Consider the following 24,083-nt stretch of genomic DNA (forward strand, 5'->3'; position numbering starts at 1 on the left):
TGGTAAAGTGCGCAGGAGTTTTGCCGTCCAAAGAATGATCACATCGGGATAGAGGTGCATTTATTCATTTTCTGAAGAACTGAGAAAGTAGGGAAACATGTAGGCAATTAATCTTGTCTGCCTAGAAAGTCACCATTGACAGCAAATCAAATTTCCATGCTTCCCTGTTTCTCTAGCAGTGTGATTTTGTTTAATGAAAAACATTTTGGCCTATTAGCCATTGTTATATTGTGTTGTAAAATTGTATTTTTTTTAGGTAAAAGCAATAATAGCACATAATATAACACTAAATTTCTAAGTGTATACAGACAACAAGAGCAAAGGAGAAAAGGCATTAGAGATTTAGCATAACAGCAAGATCATCAAGTGCAAGAAGAGCTGGAGGAAAGCAAAGGAGGATCTAATATGTCAGTGGTGGAAGGTAGGGGATAGAGGGACATAAAGGGCTTCTTCTCTCAACACCTCATTTACTACAGCTACACATCCGTCTGTTTAACCGGTTACGGCACATAGGAAACATCAGGGCTTCACACACTGCCCATTCTTCACAATGAACCTGTATGAAGGCCATGGTGGTGGAAGGGGAATCCCAGACCTGAGAAGCTGAATTTGTTCACTGGTTGGTCTGCTGATGAACAAAATGTTGTGGATATTTGATATTAAACTCATGAGATTGAAGATAAGATTCCTGTTTCTGTTTTGTTTTAAATTATGTTATAAAATATCCTGAACTTGACTTCGTATTTTCTGTTGTCTAAGTAAAGTCAGTAAAGTATTTTAGTATTGAAAACTAGACTCCAGCTTTACTGTTCCACTGACTGTAGGTCACTCCGGAGAAAAGCATTAGCTTCCTAAACTGTAAATGCTGTCCCAGTACTCTTTGTACATTTTTAAGATACTCACTTTTAATATCAAAGAGTGCGCAGAACAGTTTGTAGAAATGCAAATGTAGTCCAACAGAGTTTTTATTTCTTCATTTTGTAGAGGACAGATGTTGCAAATCCAACTCAATTTAGTTGATTTCATTTATTTTACAGAGTCATTGACATCAAGCCAAGAATTTAATGTGCAAGCCAGTTAATCTGGGAAATGAAGGAGAGAAAGTGAGTGTTTGCCTCATAAAGGTGCAGCCTGCCTTCGCAAAAGAAAGTAAAGTTGGAGAACACAATTCATTACCGTCCACTTTATAGCCTTTCCAAAGTTACTGAAAAAGCTTTTGGTTTCAGTGCGATGCTCTTCTCAAATGTTCTTTTATGTACAGTGCGTGCTGCTAGAGTGCCTCCACTTGATTTCTATCTCGTGTTTCTCCTTCTCTGTGTCCATTATGGGTTTCCTATCAGAATAAAACAAAATATCTGAATCTATAAAAAAGGATAAAAATGATTTTTCATGCTCACCGTGGTCCAACTATTCTTACCGCTAAATCTCATAAAAATACCAGAACGTCAATCCTTTCCTGTTACAGTAGTCTGGTGTTCTCTAACTTCACTGGTAACATTATTTTTTCAAAATAGTACAGCAATAAGACTACTGTATTTTATTTTATTTTATTTTATTTTATTTTATTAACCAGCCACCACCATTCATTTGTTGTTGTTTTTTTTACAAATAATTACAAAAATAATATTTTTTTTAACCGATACCTCACAAAACAGGTTAATCATCATCATTTTATCATAGTTTTCTTATTGTAGTATACTGTATGTATTGGTAATGTGCTGCCGCATGTTAAGATATTTAGCCTTGCCAAGTGCAGCTTCCTTTGAGAACCTCCTTATCATGCAAATAATAATGTACTGTATTATGTAAAAATGGCCACTTCTCATACAGTATGTCCTTAAGCAGGCTCTCATCTTTAAAGTAGTGGAGGTTTACTATGTCTGCAGGCCACAATCAGGTGATGCAACCCGCATACCTCTCTGATGAAAAGACCGTGGTTAGCCCCGCTGTGAAAGTCAACTAATTATTTCACATGTTCCACAGGTAATAAATAGTGGGGAGTCAGGTGAAAACGGCAACTCTGAGCTCATTAAGGACTCGGTGTTACAGAGATTTTGGCACTTCAGACAGCTTCTGTACATTTGAAGTCGGGAAAGGAACGTGGTGAGTTTCATTAATTCCGAGCAAGAGAACAGACAACCTTCATAGAGGTGGATGAGTCAACAGCAAACTTGTGTGGAATTAAACATACAGACTCCTCATAAAGGCGGCCAATTAAAACTGAGGATGTTAGCTGCAGGATCAGTGCATGGGGTTGTTGGCCATGGTGTTAGCTATATGTTGCTGTGATTAACAAGAATATGAGTTGGGTTACAGAATACAGAATAGTTGTTATCCTGCTTTCTGTGTGGATTCAAAGAAATGTAATGAGGCCCATTATAAGAAGCACAATAATAATTTTGCATTTATATAAATAAAAGGCAAATTAAATGATAATCATTGATAGATTTGTATTTCACTATTTTTTGTCACCGTCAGCCAATGTGCTGTATTCAGCACATTGCAAAGCACATTTTGTCTTCTCTCACTGTCTGAAAAAAAAACATTTTTAAAAATTATTATACTGATGAAAAGCTTGGATCAGGGTCTAAAGTATAACTCTAAATCTCAAGCTAGCTGATGTCAGTGTCACTTTGACCCAGAACACCGCCTGCAGCACATTAACAATGATATTAAAGTCATTATTTTGGCTTTCTTTTACCTTAAAATACATACTAAGCTGACAGCAAGAAACTCCTCTGCAGTTTATGAATGTGAGCTGTAAACTGGCCAAAAGGTCTTTGCTTCAAACCCAAACCCCCTTTCAACAGCTGAAATGATGGATCACTATTTTAGGGAGGGGGTTAATGTCTGTCTTAAAACGACTGTCATAAAACTGTTTTTAAAGTTTGTAATTTTACTGATGGAATTTCTGTCTGACTTTGTGACACTATAAGATTTCCAGATGCTGCCATATTTTAATGAAGATTATATCACAGCTGCAATGATTTGTCTTTGAATCGATGTCAATCAAAAGAAAAATTATTGGCAACTATTTTGATCATCGATTATTCTTTAAGTTATTTTCAAGCAAAAATGCCAAATATCCTCTATTTCCAGCTTCTCACGTGTAAAGATTTTCTGCTTTCCTTCAGCTCGACTGTATGATAGTAAAATGAATTTCTTTGGGTTTTGGATCATTGGCTGTGATTGGTATTTTTTTTACTTTTACCTTATATAGATGAAACAATCAAGGAAATAATCAGCAAATTAATCAATAATGAAAATAGTTGTCATTTGCAGCCGTAGATCAGATTAATTTAATTATACTGTATGCAATAAAAAGGTGTTAAAAAGAGTGAAAAATACAAAAAAATTAAAATATACTGTATATGTACTGTGTAGGTTATAAGAAACAGATCCGAGGAGCTTGCAGGAAAAATAACTCTAACCTTAAGACGCACTGAATTTGTGTTGCCACAATGGCATCCCACAGAGCACTCATTTGAACTTTGTGTGTCAAAATTTTCATATTTGTTAAACAACCTTTGCCTACAACTGAAATACTTGACTGCAGAGCACAAATGGACACTTAGACTACGTGAGGGATTTGAGATCTTAGGTCAAAAGCTTATACTGTACACACACTCATCACTTTCCTACTGTTCTAAGTGCTGCTCTGCACATTTTCAACGAGGTGACTCTGTCCGTAGGTCATATTCAAGTTGCTAGAACCACACTGGGCTTGTACACGTTTAGTATATGCATTCAGCTGAGGTAACTCAATAACCTATAGCACAATTTGTGTTTGATTGTGTGTGCAGCTATTTTCAGACATTGATTTGGTCATGGCAGAGTTGGATTTTCTTCATTTGTGCGTATTTAGCACTGAAGTAGAGGTCTCAAACTGAATGTGTGTAAAACGTAGCTGCACATAAAAACTGCCTGGACCAATAATCAACTTTAACTGTATTCAATCTTACTGTGTCATCTCCTACATGAGCAGTACAAAGAAACTTGTCATCAAGCATGCCATAGTTTGGACCCATGACAGTCTCTCTGTGTATTAGGGCCACCGTGACACCTGAATACACTGGAACTCATTCATTTAAAGCTCATTTCACTGTATCACGCCAACAGAGCCGTCACTTACCCAAACATCATAACACACTTATCTCAATATGAGCGGAAAGAACAACATATTAACTTCAACCTACTAAAAATATTACTTGCCTGTTGCTTGAAGAAAAAAACGGAAGTAAAAAAAAGCAGAGTGCCTACCAAAATAATAATACAATATTTTATTTTAGTAAAATAAATCAGAGATTTCCACAATATCAACCCCACATTATGATGAACATCTGTCAATTTTCTGGAATTGCATTCAGTATTCTTGGTCCACTCTCAAATATTCAGTATTCAAATGGAAAATTAAAGAGTTTTCATACTGCACTATACAGGCTCAGTGTAGGAATTTTGTGAAATGGAACAACTCTATCTTTCTTCTCAACTCGCTCGCTTACTCCCCCCCCTCCCCCACCTCCCCACCTCCTCAACAACGTCTGACTGGTGTGTCCCTTGGCTGCGTCAGGCACTTAAGCCCCTGACTAGTCTGATTTACAGGGATGAAAAAGGGGAGTTAAGATGTTTGTCGATGAACTACAGCTACGCTAGCTTTCAGCGCTGTCCTCACTCCACTGTAATAGTATTTCACCGCCGCCCAACAAATCTACCACTGCATCTAAGCTTTGGACTTGACATATGCAGGAGTCCCAGCCAAAGACGGAACAAAGCCAACAAAGTCCTGCTGTCCCACACAACCACAGGCAGCCGCTGCAGACACAACTAACAGCACACAGACAAAGCAAATAATTAGCATCTGACATGACAAGGAGCTCTGATGTTAATTATATTTCAGTCATGCCAGATAGCCAAACAGTCGCATCAGAATTAATGTCATACTATGGACGCTGTTATTCACCACTTTCCTCTGTGGTGTTTCAGGCCTTAATTAAGTTTCTATCCAATTATCCTACAGTGTTTTTATTTTCCCTTTTTTTGCTGTTTTGAGGTTGGGTTTGTAATGTTTTTATCTTTACTTGTCTGTCCTAGAAGGTATCCACATTTAAAACAGTCACATGCTTTTATTAGAGAGCGCTAATTCAAATAGTATGAGTTACATTTTCAGCCGTAGAAAAACATCAGAACACTTTTTTTTTTGTGTGTGATACAGACAGATCACGCAATAGATAATGATGGATTCTTAAGTTGGTAAAAGTGATACTTGTGTTGTGTAAAATGAGGGGAAATTCAAGCAAAGGTTGTGTACACAAATGTGCTTTATAAGCACTTCACAGTCTAGAAGAAATATAGTAGCTGTGCTAGTATCCCCCTCTTGAGTCCTCCCAGCATCACCCTCTTGTCTCTTCCTCCCTCTCGCCACTGATTCATCCCATATTTCCACATGGACCTCACCCTACGATGTGTGGATACTGAAAGGCCCCACTATGCACCAGTACTCACACTCACTACATCATATCTGGAGCTAAGAACACAGTAACCCAATATCTGGATTTTCCCCTTGGTTTGCTGGAGTTCCCACCCACCCCCAAAGTCCACCCTTGGCTTCGGCCCCATGATTCACTGAGGACAGGAAAGGCTGAGTGGAGACATGTAATCCATTACTAGAGGAGACAGAGGAGGGTGATGGGGAGGAAGAGGAGGGAAAAGGAGGTGCTGGGGTGGAAGAGGAGTGAATAGGAGGAATGGAGATGGTGGGAGTTATGTGGGTGGGGGGACTGGAGAAAGGGGATTTTGCTAGTCTCCAACAGTTCATAACAGGACTCCCACAGGCAAAATGGAGATGCTGGGGTGGGGTAGGGTGGAGCAGAATAAAATATGTCTTCATTTCTTTGAAGGAATCATTTCTCAACCCACAAAAAGTACATTACATAATGCAGCTATAATGAAATCAGTGATCTAATGTTTAATAGGCAATGAAAGGACACTGGTATAGTGCTTACATGTCTCCTAGCAACCACATCTGGCACCATCCTGGAGGCTGAGAGTATGTGCAAATAATGAATAAACAACACAGCTAGAAAAACAGACATAAGAAGTTATTGTGACAAAGTAACTCTCTTGTCTTTAACTGCTCGTTCTGTATCTCTTAAATCCTTGATATACTCCAAAACACACATTTGGACTTAAGACCATTGATCCCTCACTCTGTCTCTGTTTCTCACACACAAACAAATGCAAACACAATGCAAAATAATGTTGCCATGAGGAAACAGAGTAATGTACTGGTGTATGTAAATGTATCCTGGTTTAGTTCATGAACAAAAACAAGGGCATTAGGGACCTTTACTAAATTATCCTGCTCTCTTCAGAAGACTTGACTGTCAACACAAACCATTATACTTTCCTCCTGCGTCGTCTCCTTCCTCAAGACACACAAATTAAAGCATAATCTCAGATGTTGTCTCCTTGTGGCCTCTTTACACTGTGCGATTTTGGGCTTTTTGAGATAAAAGTTGACAGTCATGAGAGAAACATGGTGAAATCTTTGATCATCAATCCAAAACGGTGCTCCTAGATCACACCGTGAGACAGCCTGACAGTTTCAGACTGCTGCTATGACCCACGTCTACAAACAAACCAATCAGAATACGACATGAAATGACACATAATGCACAGGTTGGCATGATGTTTTTTTGAATAAAGTTTAGTGGAAAACACACTTGTGCTCCTTAATACATCTGTTGCACAAAAACCAAAATGATGGAGGTGAAACAAAAAAGAAATTTGAGTGATTTTCATGTACATTTTTCTGTTTAAATCGTAGGGCTACGATTCACCACACATTCAGCGAACAATCTGACATGCTTCAAATTGATTTTGTGCAGTCTGACACAGATCGTGACCGAGATTTTTTACAGGCATACAGAGTGTTTTCTAATATTTCCCTCCTTTAAATCACCTGACCAAGTCACCTACTTTCTACGCTGCTCCTGATAAGCAACCAGTCCTTGTATTTCTACAGGAACGTTAGAAACTTAACTCTCTTTATGTTGCCTTTGAGATTTTTTGTATCTATTCCCACCTGCTGCCTGTATGAAATATGTTCCAAAATATGTCAGCTGTCTGCCAGTTCTGTTTATTTGCCTGATTTTTTGACCTGCTTGCTAAACCGTTAAGATCTAACACTACCAGTAAACAGTCTTTTAAGCTAGCTAACCTGTTGTTTCTGCTTCTGGAACCACAATTTGTCTATTGTAACTGTACCAAACAAAAAACTGAACCCACATTCTTTCCTTTAAGTCGATGGTGAGGTGGCAGACAGGAAACAAAGGGATGGGTATGACATGCAACGAAGATCTGCGGCTGGAACCGAGCCAAGGACGTTGTGGTTATGTAGCATGCACAGTAACCCTTCGGCTACCAGGGCACCCCCACATCCTTTCCTTTAAATTTCTTTATGAATTATGATTTCAGGATGTAAAAAAAAAAAAGCTTCTTGTACTCCCCCAAAAAACCTACAGAGACTGTCCTCCTCAGAAACACCACAGTGTAACATTCACAGAAAAATGTGACATTGAGATGGGTCGCAAAATGTTTGATTTTGACGCTGGTAGACAGGAGGTTTTTGTCCTGTGTCCTGCCAACACTCAATGTTGGTTTCCTTTAATTATGACCACAAACATTCCCTAACCGTTACCAAGTATTTCATTTGCTTAACCTTGACCAAATCATAACCATAAAATGCACTGGCAGGCCAGCCCACTTATTGTTTTGGTATGAGGACTTATTGAACCACATATTGGGATAAAATATGTGAGATTTCATGAACTGTTGATTTAAATCATTCAACAAGTTAAACCGTCTGATCGGAATAAGTTGCAGTTGTGCTCAAGTGTCCTTAGATAACCACAGAGAATCTCAAACCAACACCTCTCAAGCCCCTCGCAGTCGCCCAAAAGCTTGTCTCCTTCGCTCCAGAAGCCCCCCTGCTGCTCTGTGGCGAGTTGTCTGTTTTTATTTATATCGACAGGGAAGAAAGATGGAGAAAGCTGAGATGATGAGGGGAGAAAGATACCACCCACCCAACACATACTAGGACACGGCACTCCAGAGATGCACTGCACCTGCTGTGGCCCCTGGCACGCAAGGCTCATCTCCACAAACACCTCATATATTATAGACACACACATGCACACGCACACGCATATACACATGCATGCCAAATTTATTTAATCTCTGTCTATGTTAGTTTCTTTACTTACTCTATTGTGTCTTTGTCTTCTTCTTGTCTGCATTGTTTGTCTATAAACTAAGCCTGTTGAAAAAAAAAGACAAATAATTACCGTATTGTTGGTAAAAGTCGTTCAATGTAAATAATGTTGTTGCCAAGTGGATGTCCTCTTCTAAGAAGGCAACAGTGATGATGATATTATCTATGCTGATATGCACTTTAATCAGGTATCACTTTCTTGTTTCCCAGCAGCAAGAGCTTTGCCTGTGCATCAAGCTACATTTTACAGTGACAACACTGGATCCAGAAGGTACACTAAAGACTCTTATTGCCATCACTCCTGTAATGCTGACAGCTTAATCTCAAATCTCAGATTCAAGTGATGCCACATCCTATTTTAGATCCACTCCTGTCATTAAATCAGTCCTCTACTGCCCGCAATACAAATAAAAACCAAATGGACTCTGATAAGAATCTATTTCCATATGCTGGATTTGGTTACATGGGTAAAACAGAGATTCTGTCTTTTTTTTTTTTCTTTCCTTGCTACAGTATGTGGTCATTTATACATTTGTGGTATGTTCTAAGATGGTTGTTAAGGAAACTGTCTGGAAAGCTCTACTCCTGTGCAGGATTGGGCCAATTCAGTGGTATGTTCCTATACGTTAGGATGGAGATGAGGGATTATTTATTAGTCAAATGTGGTTATTACCTCCGTCAGGCCCCCTTTTGAAATGCCAGGCCTTTGAATCAATGATGGCGACGTAAAAGAAAAAGTGTTTTCTTAGTCAGTTCAAGCCTCAGAAAACTCAAACAATAAACAGGCCGCTTGGAAAGCTAATATTTTCTGATTCAGATATTTATTTAAAAGATAACGTTGGACGAGCTGTAGATTATTTGTCTGATCAAAAAGTGCTTTTCGCTGTTCAGTCCACAAACCTTTCAAGTCAGACCACGTTCAAATAAATATGGAAAGCGGCCTGAAGTTTAAAATCACACACAGATGATGAGGGCTGATGTGAGTAGTCACACACACTGTGGGAGCCCATGTGCTCGCTGCAGGAATATAAATGGAGTTTTTAATTGTTTCTGACTCAGGTCTGTGGGCTGGGTCTGGGTAAAGCCAATTAGGAGACTGGAGGAAACAGTGAAGGATTGTCTGCGGAAAAAGGCTATGACTCTCTGGTAAGCAGGCAGACAGTGTATGCGTTTGTGTGTTATTGTGCACGTACATTTCTGTCTGTGCGCACTTTATGTGAAACTGCTGGAGCGTACTCTGTGTCTGCATCCATACGTGGGCATGTGAGTGCTTTTCTGTCTTTGTGCGAGTGTCTGCATGTGTGTGAGAGCGAATGCACTTTGAGTTTGGGAGAAGAAAATGTCATATGGCATATCTGATTACGTCTTGCAATGTTTTTTGTACAGTATTTAGCTTTTTTTTTCCCCCCCTGACACTGAAAGTATCTGGACCACTGCAAAAGTATCTGCAGATTGAAATCAGACCCAGAGCTCTGGTCAGACTTGGAACCAAAACAGAGAGAAAAGCAATGCTGAGAAACCAGCTCTTTGGTTTTATGTGACTTATGCGGTGCTTGAATTTCACCCATTGTTTTGCATAGTCAAAACAGTGTTTCAGGATGAAGAGAAAAGCGGTCAGTAAAATTTATGGTGCAGTTCACCAATGTGAAACTTCATACAATATGTGAGGTCGATTTTCCTTGTACCATGTGTGTCACTGGGTACTGTGGAACTCTGAAACTATGTCACCAAGACAGGTTCCTGTATTTTTATTGTATTTGGCATTTTAAGTCGTTCTGAATCTGAAGTACAATAATTGAGAAGCATACAGTAACTGGCAGAGAAAAGGAAGAGTGCCTCCATGAGCAGATCTCTTCAAGTCATGTTGTGAGTTTTAAGTTCCCACTAGTCACAACTGACTGTTCTCTGTAAAATAGATGAATGTCAGGTCAAAATAATAGATCTAAATAAAAGCTCTTGCTTTTTAATTATCAATGACAAAACCTGACATTTACCCGATGATGTTTTGAATCACAAACTCTACTGAATAAGAAGCCGCCAAACCACAAATTCAAGATAAAAATGACATCTAGCTATTTGTACAGTTTAATAGTGTGTTCTATTTTTAATACCACTGTCACATGATTTGAAGTCACTCTTGAAAACAGTGTGAACCACAACGCTGAAACATGTTAAAATGCTGCTCCATCACTGCTGCTTTTTTTTTTTTTTATTATTCAATTGAATTTTGAGTACCATGGTGGAGAAACTAAACAAGAAGTTGGTCCTATTTATACCTCATATTTACAATGCAGTGTTATTATAAATAATGAGGTCCCTAAGGTTTGCATGCTGACAGTGCGGCAGTTGTTACTAGCAGCCATTTAGCCATACTGAGCTCCCTGGTGGTCTTTAGACTCACAGAAAGAGAGAAAGAGCGCTACAATTCCACATTCAATTCACCACTGCTGCTCAAAAAGCATATTATCCCGATGTGAGTGTATGTATGTCCTCACAGGTGTAGTAAAATATGTGAGTATGTAGGTATATACACTGCATTCTGTATGTGCACTATATGTGGGAGTAATGGTAATGTGCACTGTTTGTGTGTGTGTTTATAGGTGGATGTCTGTTCGCTGTAATGCTCATGCCTGTGTACGCCTGAGGGTGTGTGTGTGAGCATGTGTGTGTTAGCAGTGCACAGATTTACACGTGTTCATGTGTATGTGTCTGTCCGTGTGTGCGTTAAGAAGCAGATGACTTGATTGGTGGCCGGATCGGGCCAGCTGGTGAGAGCTAGTGTTTCCTCTGGCATGAAAACTCTCTGCTTGGATCATCATCGAAACCAAGGAAGGGGGCATGTGTGTGTGTGTGTGTGTGTTTGTGTGTAGAGTGGCAGCGGGAGCATAGAAACAGTCATTTTTTTTGTGTTTACATTTTATGTATTTTGCTAACGCTTTTACCCAGAGCAGAATAGCACTGAGTGAAGCTTCAATTCCAGGATCAACATCATTATAATCAACCGACAGTAAGGAGGTCCAGGGCGTGTGTGTGTGTGTGTGTGTGCAGGGTGTTTTCATAAAATACGTTATTATTACATACATGTATGCTGTGCAGACAGACATAAACACAATTCACAGATGCACAAATGGGCTGTGTGAAAATATGGTTTCCTCTAGTTGTGTAATTTCTGGAATTTTGAGTGTGTTCCAGACAGGAAAATTCATGGAGACAGAAATTTAAAAAACAGGTCAGGAATACTGAAGAGAGTATTTAACAATTTGCTTCACACATTCACTACATTCGCTGGAGATTTACAGACCAACTGGGGGCATTTCTTTAGAAAACCAAACAGCAAAATTCTTAATCAGGGACTTGCACTATGGAAAGTCATTGAAAAGTCCTTTAAATATGAGCCACAATGGGAATATTGATACAGTAATTCATACACATATACACAAAAACAGACACAACTGCACCCACATATGTACTTTGGTTGCAATTATGGCTGCAACTGGAAAGATTTCTCATATTAATCTTTATTTCAGTCTTGCAAGTGTTTTTGCAATATCACTTTGTCCATATGTCATTTCTGTGGTTTGATCTAATTTGTTCCTAATGTACACTTTTGCATGTATGCTTTCAAGCCACTCTTCTTTTTTTTTTCTCATTTTAGCTTTCCCTGTCTCAACTCATATTTCCAGCCCAGGATCACCCCTCCTCTTGCTTCCACTCTGTGTGCATCTGGCCGTGGGCTCGCTCTGGTCTGACTCTGGGCGAGGCAGGTCTGCCTGGGGCTCTTAAGAGAGGAAGCTTCTGCTCACCTGTTAGCGTCCTGGTAGGATGAGACAGAAAGAGAGCGGCGTGGCAGAGAAAAAGAGAGAGGAGGCGGCTTTAAAGATAGAATGAGCAACAATTTAATTTTACATGATAACTAATCATCGTGTCAGTTTTGAGTCATTAGTATAATTCATGTTAACGAAAAAGGACAATGGGGAGATGATTAGCATGCACAGGTCTTTAAATACACACATCATCAGACACATGATCAGATTGTCTTGGCTGTCAGATTGTCTGTGCTGTTTCACTACACAAAGGAATATAAGATTTACAGAACAAAGCAGGAACAGATTACAATTCCAATTAATACTAAAATTAGTATAACCGTCTTTGCCGCCAATGGTTTCACTTAATTAAAGAAGTTATATCAAGGTATCCTAATTCATTTTACAGTGATACAGTAGATGCTTTAAACTGCCTCCATCAACTCTTGGCTGCTACATCCTCAACCATGTTTACCACTTGTTAGCTTTGTTCATCTTTCATTTGTTGGTGAGCAGGAAGTGTACAATGAGTTTATCTGAGCTTTTTTTTTTGCTATAGTGCAGTTTCTGGCACAACTTCACCCACTCCCAAGGTGCACAGAGAAGGGACAAAAGTCTAAAGAGGTCAAATCTCCGGCAGCACTTGTAGTATATAGAACAACTTTATTATTAGACCAACGCATTTTAGCTTGTGGCCTTCATCAAGATCATCATAAAACACATTACAAACAACATTTAAACAGAGTAGGTTAGGTGTGAAGCAGAAAAAAAATTCAAAAAGGTAAAAAAAAAATATAGAAGACAGCCAGTTGTGTACATCCAGACACATATCAGCCATCTACAAAGATGGGTTGGATATATGGTCATGTGGCTTCAGGCCGATCAGGCCAGTCCCAGACTGGCAGAGAGGTAATGGGAGTGTCCAATAAGAGACATGGGTGACACCATATTTGGTCCATTAACTGGAGAAGTGCAGGTTTAAACATGTCAGGTCATGACTGCATCAGTGAAATGTCATACGTGCAGTATGACACATCTGAGTTCTGAATGATAAGTTTACTTGTAATTATGACTGAAAATCTTTGAGTTGTATTCACATATTTAATTTCTTTTCATTTCAATACTTAAAATGACTTAACAGATGTGAAATGATGTTACAGCTCCAAGTTTGGGGCTACATAATTAAATCAAAATGGCTGTATTCATTTTTGTCGATTGCGGTTTTAAATAATTAGAAAGTCAGAAGGACAAAACGAGAATGATGTGGAAGTGTAGACTGGGCAGTAAATGAAATAATGGAGAGAGCATAAAGCGGAAGAGTGTGAAAGAGCTAAGATAGAAAATGCCACAACATAATAAAATAGATGAACTGCATGTATTCACCCCAAGACCCTGTCGACTTTTATGACAAAATGAAAACTCCACTTTTGCTTTGATTTACTGTCTGAACTACATCATCGCCCCTCCCCTCCTCTCTCTCTCTCTCTCTCTCTCTTTCACTCACTTCCCCAGTTTTAATCAAATTTGTAGTGGTCAAGTTGCCACCAATAAACAAAGCATACATAAAAGATTAATGATGCAAAGACACACCCTCTCTGCCTATTGTGTAAACACTTTTGCAAAGCCATGAAATGTCAACGATGATGCTGCTGTGGTAAGATTTTCCCAAGCTGAGAATGGTAGTTTTGTACTTTGTTTCATGGAGGGCAGTGGGAACTGATGAAAAAGGCCTTGGGAGGTGTTTGTGGATGTGATGGCAAAGGTAAATGTCAATGCATTCATAGGACACACACACACACACACACACACATGCTCTCACACACAACATACTACAACCAGTGCACAACTACTGCACATTCCCAAATCCTAAAAATTTGCATTAAAAAAAAAAAATCATTTGCATAAAGCAAACCAGCAGACATTTGAATTCAATGTGGTAAAAAACAGGTTTGCAGACAAAAAGCACACAACACACAAACTCTCATAAACATAGTACATTCACAAAAAAATGCAAATATAACCACAAGTGTACGCACATGCACATAAATAATCATATCCATGTCTGCCAAAGAAGTCACTCACACAGCACACATAGCTCTCAGCCACTCTTCTGGCCCTGAAATACCAAATTCTGTGGTAGACCAACTGAATGACAACACACACAAGCGAGAGCTGACCTTCACCACCACAGACACAAACATCACTTCATCAGCCACCTCAACACCACCGCAGGCCGGGCAGAGGGCAGAGGGGGCTGCGGACGTAGGCTAGCTATCACAGTGATACTGCTAATCATAACCTGAGAGACAAGTGAAATTTGGTGGAAAATAACTAAAACAGTAAAAACATCAATATGGGCAATGCAGCTTGTGGTTCTGGGTTTGTTTTTTTGTTATTTAACTCATTACCATGGATAACTAGCCAATAGGAGATGACATGACATTCACCTGAGGTATGAAGGAGTATGATCTGAGAATAAACAATTCTCAACCTATGACATAAAAGTACCCATCAGGTGTTGGTTTCTACCACTCAGGATCAAAGACAAATGTCCTCCTGAACACACTCTCCCAAAAGAATGATTGACTAACTCCTTAAGGGTGATATTGCCAAACCACAGGCTACAGTCAATGACCACATTACTAAAAATTTAACATCAATGTCAAATTGATTGATGATCTAATACACATTAACAGCATTGCCAGAATGAATAAAACACAAACACAAGTATTTGAATGTGCAATCGCCAATAAAAAAAACAAAACAAATAAATATATTTTCATTATCAATGTGATTTTGTGACATGTTTTGGGACCTACATGACACACCCACTTTACTACATGACACACCCACTTTACTACATGACACACACCCCAATGTTGTGACCGTTACTGTTATGGTGGCTTTATTGCTCCCTGGGAAACTAATGATTAAATATTCCAACTGTCCAGTTAACTAATCTGTTATCTGGCATCCAATGACATGCTTTTTTAATGATATAATACAGTATAATAATCTTTAATAATCATTAATATTGAGGGAAGACAATTAACCTACATTTTAATTGATGGAGGTTGGTATGGAACCTGGATAATGGAAAGGGGGGGCACTGATTCAAAAAAGGTTGAGAACCACTGCTGTAATGTTACATGTTACACGGCACACACCCCTGACCCCTAACCCTACACACATTTCTCCCTTCTGTATTTCTCTGTTTAGCATCATCAGGTTAGGCTTACCCATTGTTGCTAACTTTGGAGCTAACCCCCTTCACTTTTCCAGCAGTTGGGGAAACAACAGATGAGACTTTTCTTGGTCTTGACACACTGTAGCCTGTACTGTACATTTACTGCCAGATTGGTAACTTACTACTGACCTTTTCCTCTGCTCCGCTCGCATCCACCATCACTTTTCCACCACTCACTCTCTTACTTAACCACTCATTCGCTACGCACACATTACGCTGTTCCTTAAAAGGAGCTACACTACCAGGAGTTTCCCAGGCAACAACACAGATGTTGACTCACATTTTGGAACAGCTCTGCACAGAGGCTTTCAGTGTTTTACAGAGTAAATGGAAAGCAAAGTTATATTTGTCTCCCTTTTTTTTTTCTTTTTTTTTTGCTGATCCGAAAAATGATCCGAGCCGTGACTCATAACTGTGATAAGATCCAAACCGTGAATTTTGTGATCTGTTGTACTCATACCTCTTTCTAGAGGCGCCATTTTGCATCAACATTCAACAATCTTAATGTAAGATTATTAATGTAGGATGACTGAAGTTTTAATTGGATGCTATTATGCTGATAACTTCCTGACCATCAGAGGGAACCCCAATTGTTCTGTGTGTTCTTCAGTGTTAAGAATCCAACCGGTATCAATAATGTACCACCTGACCTTTCATATCGCCTGCAGCTGCATACAGTACACATACACACACTCACACACTCACACACAATAACCAGTGGCTGGGGGTGGATTCTCGTGCTCTTCAGGGGGCAGTTTAGATGGTCACGCCTTTCCCTTTGTGCCATTGAGGCATTGCCACTGTCTGTTTCACATTTTACATGCCCCCCCACCCACCCACCCACCCGACACACACACACACACACACACTCACACAAACGCACACACATACATACACACATATATGGAAAAACACATATACACACTGACATAAATAACATAAATGCTTACACTGACATTGCCTGTTTCACATTACAAACACACGCATGTGCATGCATGCATTCATACAACTCATACATTCATCCACCACTAACTGACAAACATGCAGAAAGACACAAGCGTGCAGACACACACACACACACAAACACACAAACACACAGAATGCTTCTGTCCCAGTCTGTTTGACATTAAAGCTCAGTCCCTCTGCACCAGAAGGCAGTTGTTTATGTAGATATAAACTATTGTTCTAATTACCCCATATGTAGTCCTCCAAAAACAATGACGCTCTCTGATGAATATTTAACGACTGAATTCAGACACACATACACACACACACAATAATGATATGTATGCACACCATCAAACACTGCCTGATTAGAATTTATCACAGACAAACATGAAAATGGCTAGCCTGTTTTCTCCTCCAGAGATTATGGATATTTCAAAACATATATTTTCTCTCTCTCTCTTCCAACCCAGGTATTTTAATGGTCAACCTGTAAAGTAATATCTAGTAACATCTAGTCCTTAGAATTGGAGAAAATGATATTGTGACATGGCTTGATTCAGTATTTGACCCATATCTATCAAGAATCTCAGAGTAGAAATAACCCGACTTGATACATATTTGGTCTTACTTTTAGGCGAAGGTGTGAAAGGATTTGATCAGGTTTCTTAGAGGAGCTGCAGAGGCGTTATAGCAAATTATGAATCCCTGGTACGTGGCTGATGATAGGACATGCATGCAAATTCTGGTAGGTGTGGAAATACAGAATTCTTGATTAGAGCTGCAACAATGAGTCGATTAGTCGATCGACATAAAATTAATCGCAAACAATTTTCAGAATCGACTAATCGTTTTGAGTCATTTTTTAAGAAAAAATGTCTACATTTTCTGATTCCAGCTTCCCAAATGTGAATATTTTCTGGTTTATTTTGTCTTCTATGACAGTAAACTGAATATCTTTGGGACGTGGACTGTTGGTCAGGATAAAACAAGACATTTAGTACCTTTTAGTGACTTGGGCTTTAGAACATTTTTCAGCATTTTATGGCATTCTGTAGACCAAACGGCTAATTGATTAATCAAGATTATAATTCACAGATTAATCTATAATGAAAATGATAATTAGTTGCAGCACTAATCCTGATATAAAATAACTGTGAACATCAAAAAATACTCTATTAAAACTTCTTAATGCTGTTAACAAACAGCTATAACTGCAGTTATATATGATGTAACAACTGCAATTGTATTAATAGCACTTCAAAACTCCAATATCATTTTTATTCAATCATTTTCCTGCCCTAAACCCAAAAGAAAGAAGTCATATTTTACACAAATTCATGGCTTAGCTAGCTCTTAAAATCTATGGTCAAATCATAGATAATGAAACTTCTGAAGAACAATGTTTTACAGGCCATGAGAGTGGACAAACAGCAGTGTCACAGCAAACCAAAATATATTTATATTTAATCTACAAGCCTGTAGATATCTCCTAAACTTAAAAGTAGGCGGCTGAAAAGTGCTGAATCGAACTCACGTACCCTGAGGTGCAAGTATTTTAAGTCCTGGCTAAACTTTCAGAGTAATTCCTAGGAGGGATTTTGAGATGTCGTAAATACTGGCCCTGTAAAAGACTGATTGACTTGATAATGTGTTCATGCATTTTTAAGAATGCATGTGTGCGCTTATGTTTGTAATATATAACCCTCAACATTCATGTGACCATCTAAATGATACACGAGGAGTGGCAGTATTTTATGTTTGCTTACCCAGCAGAAATGAATGTGACACAGTGAATGAGGAGACCATACGGGGGTGAAACCCAAAGCTTGGGGACTGACATTTGGGAGGGTTATGGCAAGTTGCTCGGCCCATCATTAGTTAGCATCAAAGAGGCAGATGACAGCTTCCTGTAAAGGGACAGTACAGGGGAAGTAGATGGATTTCAGTCGGACGTGGTTTGTATGGGTACAGACTTCCAATATTTACTCCTGTGCGTGGAAACACACACACACACACACACACACATAAAAGCACACATACTCAGAAACTTTCTTGCATAAATGCAAGCAACAAGTTGCATTTGGTCTGAAAAGTGAAGCCAACGCAGAAGTGCCCTAAACTTGCATTCTTTCTAATGGCCAGTAGGAGGCGACTCCACTGGTTGCAAAAAGATGTCCAATTGTATAGAAGTGTGTGAGAAAATGGCCCTACTTCTCACTTGTTTTACTACCTCAGTAAACATTTTCCCAATGAGTTTATGATCTCAATCGCTAGTTTCAAGTCTTCTTCAATACAGCATGATGTTCCTTTTGTAAATTATGATCCCATTTAGAGTAAAATAGACGATAAAGCAGGGTATGCTTTAGGGTGGCTACCACTGCAACAACGTTGGTTACATACGTTACATATCGTAACCCCAGATTATAAAAGGAATATAGGCATAGCTGTCGCTATTAGTGTGTTTTCAGTTCTTGTTTTCAGTTCTTGTTAAGCATTTGGTTGTACAAAAGGACCCTCTAAGGAGTCAGCTGTACAATTTTTCTGTTAAGTGCATTTTGTTTGAAGCCTGTTTTTCGCTAGCCAAAATTAGCATTAGCATTATCACAGTTAACCATAGACTGTAAATGCACCATGCTAACCAAGCTAGCAGCTAGCAGCTAGTGTTGGGGTAAGCTCCACCCTCTCTCTTACGGTCACTTCTGGCTCAAAAAATCCAACATGGTGACAGTCAAAATGCCAACCTCAAGGCTTCAAAACATGAGTCCACAAACCAATGGGTGATGTCACGGTGGCAACGACCATTATTTTTTTACTGTCTATACATAAACGTCACATGTATAATTGAGCTAATAATGTATACATTGTGAATAAGAGAGACTATTGTGGATAAGATATCTCATGGATTATAAAACAGATAGATGTTTTGTGACAGAAAACAGACATAAACTGTTCCAATATATTGAATAACACAACTTTGATTTAGTTTCACTCCACACAAAATAATTTAGTTTACCACCCAATATGTCAATATATTATTGGCTTTATTGGAAGCCATCATCAACCCTTATTCCTCCTCTTCTTTATGCTCCCCAAAACGCAAGAGGCTGTAGCAAGTAGTATTACGCTCACTTTGACAAGAGGCAATTAGGTTAATGGAAAAATTCATCAATTTGTGTACCATTAATATCCCAATTATGGTAATCTGTTGATGATGTAAGCCACTGATGTTCAAAATGCAAAAATAGTAACTATTACATAAGTATAACCAATATGGGAAGGTATCAGTGAACCCTTGCATTCATTTTTAAAAACACAAAAGTCAACAACGCTTTAACTCCATCTCTCTCTTTTATGTTGTAACTCTTTTATGTTGCTATATGCAGGTAAAGGTTCAGAAACCTGAGGCAGAAGCAAATCAAAGCATTGAAAACAAATTGTAAAATCTAAAACACATTGTGAGCTTCAATGAGAAAAATATGCCAGCGTAGCTCTGGAAAGTTGTGACAGGACACTCATAATGTGCCAACCCAAAAACCCATGCATAGACTGCAGACACAAATACTGCATGTATCCACATACTCTAGTACAAACACTCATATTCCAAGGCATGCCTACAAACCCATATCCATAAACAAGCACATGGTGTTGGTCAACCATGTTTTCATGTTAGTAACATGCACTTTTTGTCCGCCATTTGACCACCGGGACACATGATCCACCACTGTTTGCTTGAATCAGTCAGAGGTCAAAGAGGCTGAAATATTACACTCCTCAACGCAGGCACAATCTCTCTTCAACTTGGATAAATTACCGCTAATCGGAGCACAGAAAAGGGAAAATAAACTCCCTCCTACACATGATGAGTGAAAGAGAAGGGTCAAGATAAGTTATGCTTTAAACTTTGGAACAGTATTGAGATTAATCACTTTTAGTATGTGGGAAAATACACTCACACGTGTGTTCACAGCCCATCCACACAGCTGTTATCACATACAGACAACCGAATACGCCACATATTCTCACACACAACTGGCCACATTTTTGCAAAAATAAACACATGTCCAAACATAATATTATTGACCACTAATCTTAAAGCATCATTGAACATGAAAACGCATTTGATTAAACCAGGATAAATAAAATTTCTTAAACCAAAGTGAAACTGGAAATTCTGCAGAAAATATGTTTGCCGTTTGCTTTTGGCAAAGAAAGAATCTGGTAGTTAAGTATGGACCCTGATCGAATATCAATAAAATGAATGTATGCAAAACAGCAGCTACTAACACTCCATATTTAATTAATATGTCAAACATAAGCTCCTGCACTCTGTGAATACTTAAAGGACCAGTGTGCAGAATTTAGTGGCATCTAGCTAAACAGACTTGGCAGAAATGGAATATAATATTCATGAGTATGTTTTATTTATGAAACTAAGAATCGTTGTGTTTTCGTTACCTTAGAATTGGCCCTTTATATCTACATAGGGAGTAGATCCCCTTCCACGGAGGCCACCATGTTGCACTGCCATATTTCTACAGTAGCCCAGAATGGACAAACCAAACTCTGGTGTGAGGGGAGATGTATTAATTTAGTTGCAATCTGCAACCTCACCACTAGATGCCACTGAATCCTACAAACGGGGCCTTTAAGGTCAATTTATAGCTAGTTCCCTAACATTTGTGAGGCATTTTGATATTTTTACTTATCGCTTAGTCTACTATGTATAGAAGTATGCAAAGATTAGTTTTCTTCAGTTTCTATGAAATGCAAATAAAAAATGAAACATTTACTGATATAAAAACTAAACTAAAAGTAGGAACAAGCAGCTTTGAAAATGAAATGCAGCTTATCTTCTTTCTGAATAGGATGCCTGGACAGGCCTTCAGGAAGGCAGCAAAGAGGGGGCTGTAATCCAGAGAAAGGCAGCCATAAAGGAAGGCGGGAAGAGAGAGAAGAAGTCAAAGTGAGACTCAGAGGGGGAAATGTGTGAGTCATTGAATCACAGCTGAACGAGTTCATCTGAGCCCTCTAGGTAGCAGTCGGTCTTTTGTGATTATGATATCGCTTCTGGATGAAATTCAATAAGAGGAATGACCCTGAATTGGTTTGCTGGAGCTCAGCCAGTCCTCCACTAAAACAACACAGGAGGAGAGCCAGTGAGGATTAAGCTGAAGGTAATAGGGATTTCAAATTGTATTTATCAGTGTTATCACCATTGAGATGAACTACATTCTTCATACAATAGATGGAATAAAGGGAATAAGCTCCCTTTTTTTTCATTCAGACTATCTGGCAATCAGAAAATCCATTGGCATGAGTTTCAGTGATAGGGGTGCAACGGATCACAAAACTCATAGTTTGGATCATATCATGGTTTTGAGTAATGGATTGGATCGTTTTTCAGATCAGCAAAAAAAAGAAAAAAAAGAAAATGGGGAGACAAATATAACTTTGCTTTCCATTTATTCTGCAAAACACTTAAAGCAAGGAACTTTTACCCATGGTCTTAAATGAAAACAACATTCAAGATGTCTAGTGTTTAAATAAATCTTAAAATATATAAAATAAGCAATTCTTTCTTCCTTTAACCATGGTAGTGAATGAAACAATAGCCTGTGTCCACATCATCAAACCTTGATGATAACTACAAACATGAACACACGTCTTGTCCTGCAGCTTGTTGAACGAGCCACCAAATGAAATTTAACTGGGGAAAAGTGCTGCTAACCTCAGTTAGCAGCTACTTAGCTAATTAGCTGCTCAGCTGCAGCATATTAAACAGTGTAAACTCTATGCAAATGTCACTTTGGACCGTTAGATGATAGTTTGGTTGTTGCTCTTCAAAATTCCTGTTAGCGACACGCTGTCTGACCTTGACTTGTAGCTACAGCAGTTTGTTTACTTTGTCTCCGATGAGACATTAAATTTTGCAATTAATTCACGGCTCAGATGCATGCCGAACAGTGGGGGGTGATCCGTACGGATCACAGATCAACTACGTTCCGTTACACCACTATTCAGCGATGATTTCAAGCACATAAACATAGTTAAATGCAACAGAGTCATGGGAACATATTTTTGAGCGTAAAAAATCAATAAAAGGCAGCTGTAGATTTGAATTGCAGCCTATTTAAACGGCCAATATATAATGTCAGGCTACCACGTATATGGATTTGTCGGAATAATGAGAAAGGCCGCACACATGTATTTCTGTTTATATCAAGCTTTTATAGACTATTTCTGATTCCCCTTATTTATAATTCCTCATTGAAATGTTATGCCTGTGTATTTTTGTAAGCTTCTGTCCGTTTTATCCTGTTATTGCGATGCACCCTGACTGACTCGACTTGAACAATCTCAGTCGTCTGAGGTCTCTGACAGATGATTCGACTCATTGACTTTCAGGAGGCAGCTGTACATATTTCCTAATCTTTGTGTTTGATTGCCTTTTCTATTCTGTAATGACAAAATAAAACAATAAAAACACATCATCTACATACCAGAAATGTATATTATTAGGATTTACTATATATATAAGTCAGATAGGATAAAATTGCAAAAATAATGTCAAATTAAGTTTATAATATATGCCCTGCATTTCTAAAACGTGATGCCTTTGACCTTACAGGAATGTTTGAATGCATTCTTATTAAATTTTGCTATGAAAATAAAGTTTTAATGGCTTCTCTCACAATATCAATAGTCCTAGAATCAATACTTTTAGCTAGTTAGCATTCAGGAAGCAGCTGATTTGAGCTTTTAGCTGACATTAATCTTATGCTAACGTTAACTAGCTTTGTTATCAAACTTATAGCTGTTCAATTATAGCGGTTATAAACTAACACTAACTCAGCTAACATTGCATAAAATTGTCCCTGCATATTTTGGTGCTAGTTATAAAGGCTGATGCTATCTATGCTGTTTTTTAAGTAGTTAAGTAGTTTTTAAGCTAATGCAAGCTAACGTTTTTAAGCTAACATTTTACAGTACCATGGTCTGTGCTCAAAATATAACTGAACCACTCAGCTTATACTTACATTTAGATTTACACTGAGGTTTCATTTCATTGTACATTTACTGTACAAAACATTACTTGCCATGATAGTTATGTGCACTGCTGTGAGTGTGTTGAGTGTGTGAGTGTGTTGCTGCTTCATAGTGATGTTTATTGGTTAGCGTGGCAGCAGAGAGTCTATGTTTCAGGGTTTATTGTATGCAGGACATTTATCATGGCCCAAACCTATCCAATTCAATTTTACATTACTTTATTTCACCTGGAAAACTCATTCAGTATCATTGCTTTAAAGGGTGTCTGAGGTTCATAAAGTATATTAAAAACAAACTCTGTCTGTCTGTTATGCTGTCTTCAAATGGAACTTGTGATGTCTGTTTTTGACTTTGGATGTGAAAGACATGATGCTTGTCATTCAAGTTGTTTAAAGGAATACTCTGAAATGCAGTGAAAACACTGAAAAATTATATCTTTTAGTATCAGATACCCTACATTGGGGCATGTAAACATATTGAATCTATTTAAAAGCCTGCATGTAGTTTTTAAATGCTATCATTCAGGACTCAAATGCAAGTGCTGTCGTAGATATTATGAATAGTTACTCTACATTTCACTTCCTAAGACAGATGAAAGAAAGCCTCAATGAGAGATGTGACTTAATTGAAAAAGCTACTGGAGCAGTGGCTAGTTCAGATGTGACGTCAGGTCTTTGACTCTTTATAACATCTGATTCTAGCAGAACTGAGATTGTTATCATGACTGTATATAATTATATACATAGTTATGGATGAAGATGTATTA

General features: G+C 38.5%; 1 long non-coding RNA gene across 2 annotated transcripts; it reads right to left on the reverse strand.

Moving 5' to 3' along the window:
* Positions 1-11,240: 11,240 nt before the first annotated feature.
* LOC121911334 lies at positions 11,241-23,382 on the reverse strand. Of its 2 annotated transcripts, none has more exons than XR_006099836.1 (3): positions 23,308-23,382; positions 18,037-18,177; positions 11,241-12,086 (listed from the first exon to the last, which is right to left on the reverse strand). It is a non-coding gene; the product is annotated as an uncharacterized LOC121911334 (long non-coding RNA). The 2 variants fall into 2 exon arrangements; XR_006099835.1 differs by lacking the exon at positions 23,308-23,382 and adding an exon at positions 20,726-20,767.
* Positions 23,383-24,083: the final 701 nt, after the last annotated feature.

The sequence above is a fragment of the Thunnus maccoyii genome, chromosome 14, assembly GCF_910596095.1.
Source record: "Thunnus maccoyii chromosome 14, fThuMac1.1, whole genome shotgun sequence".
NCBI lineage: Eukaryota > Metazoa > Chordata > Actinopteri > Scombriformes > Scombridae > Thunnus > Thunnus maccoyii.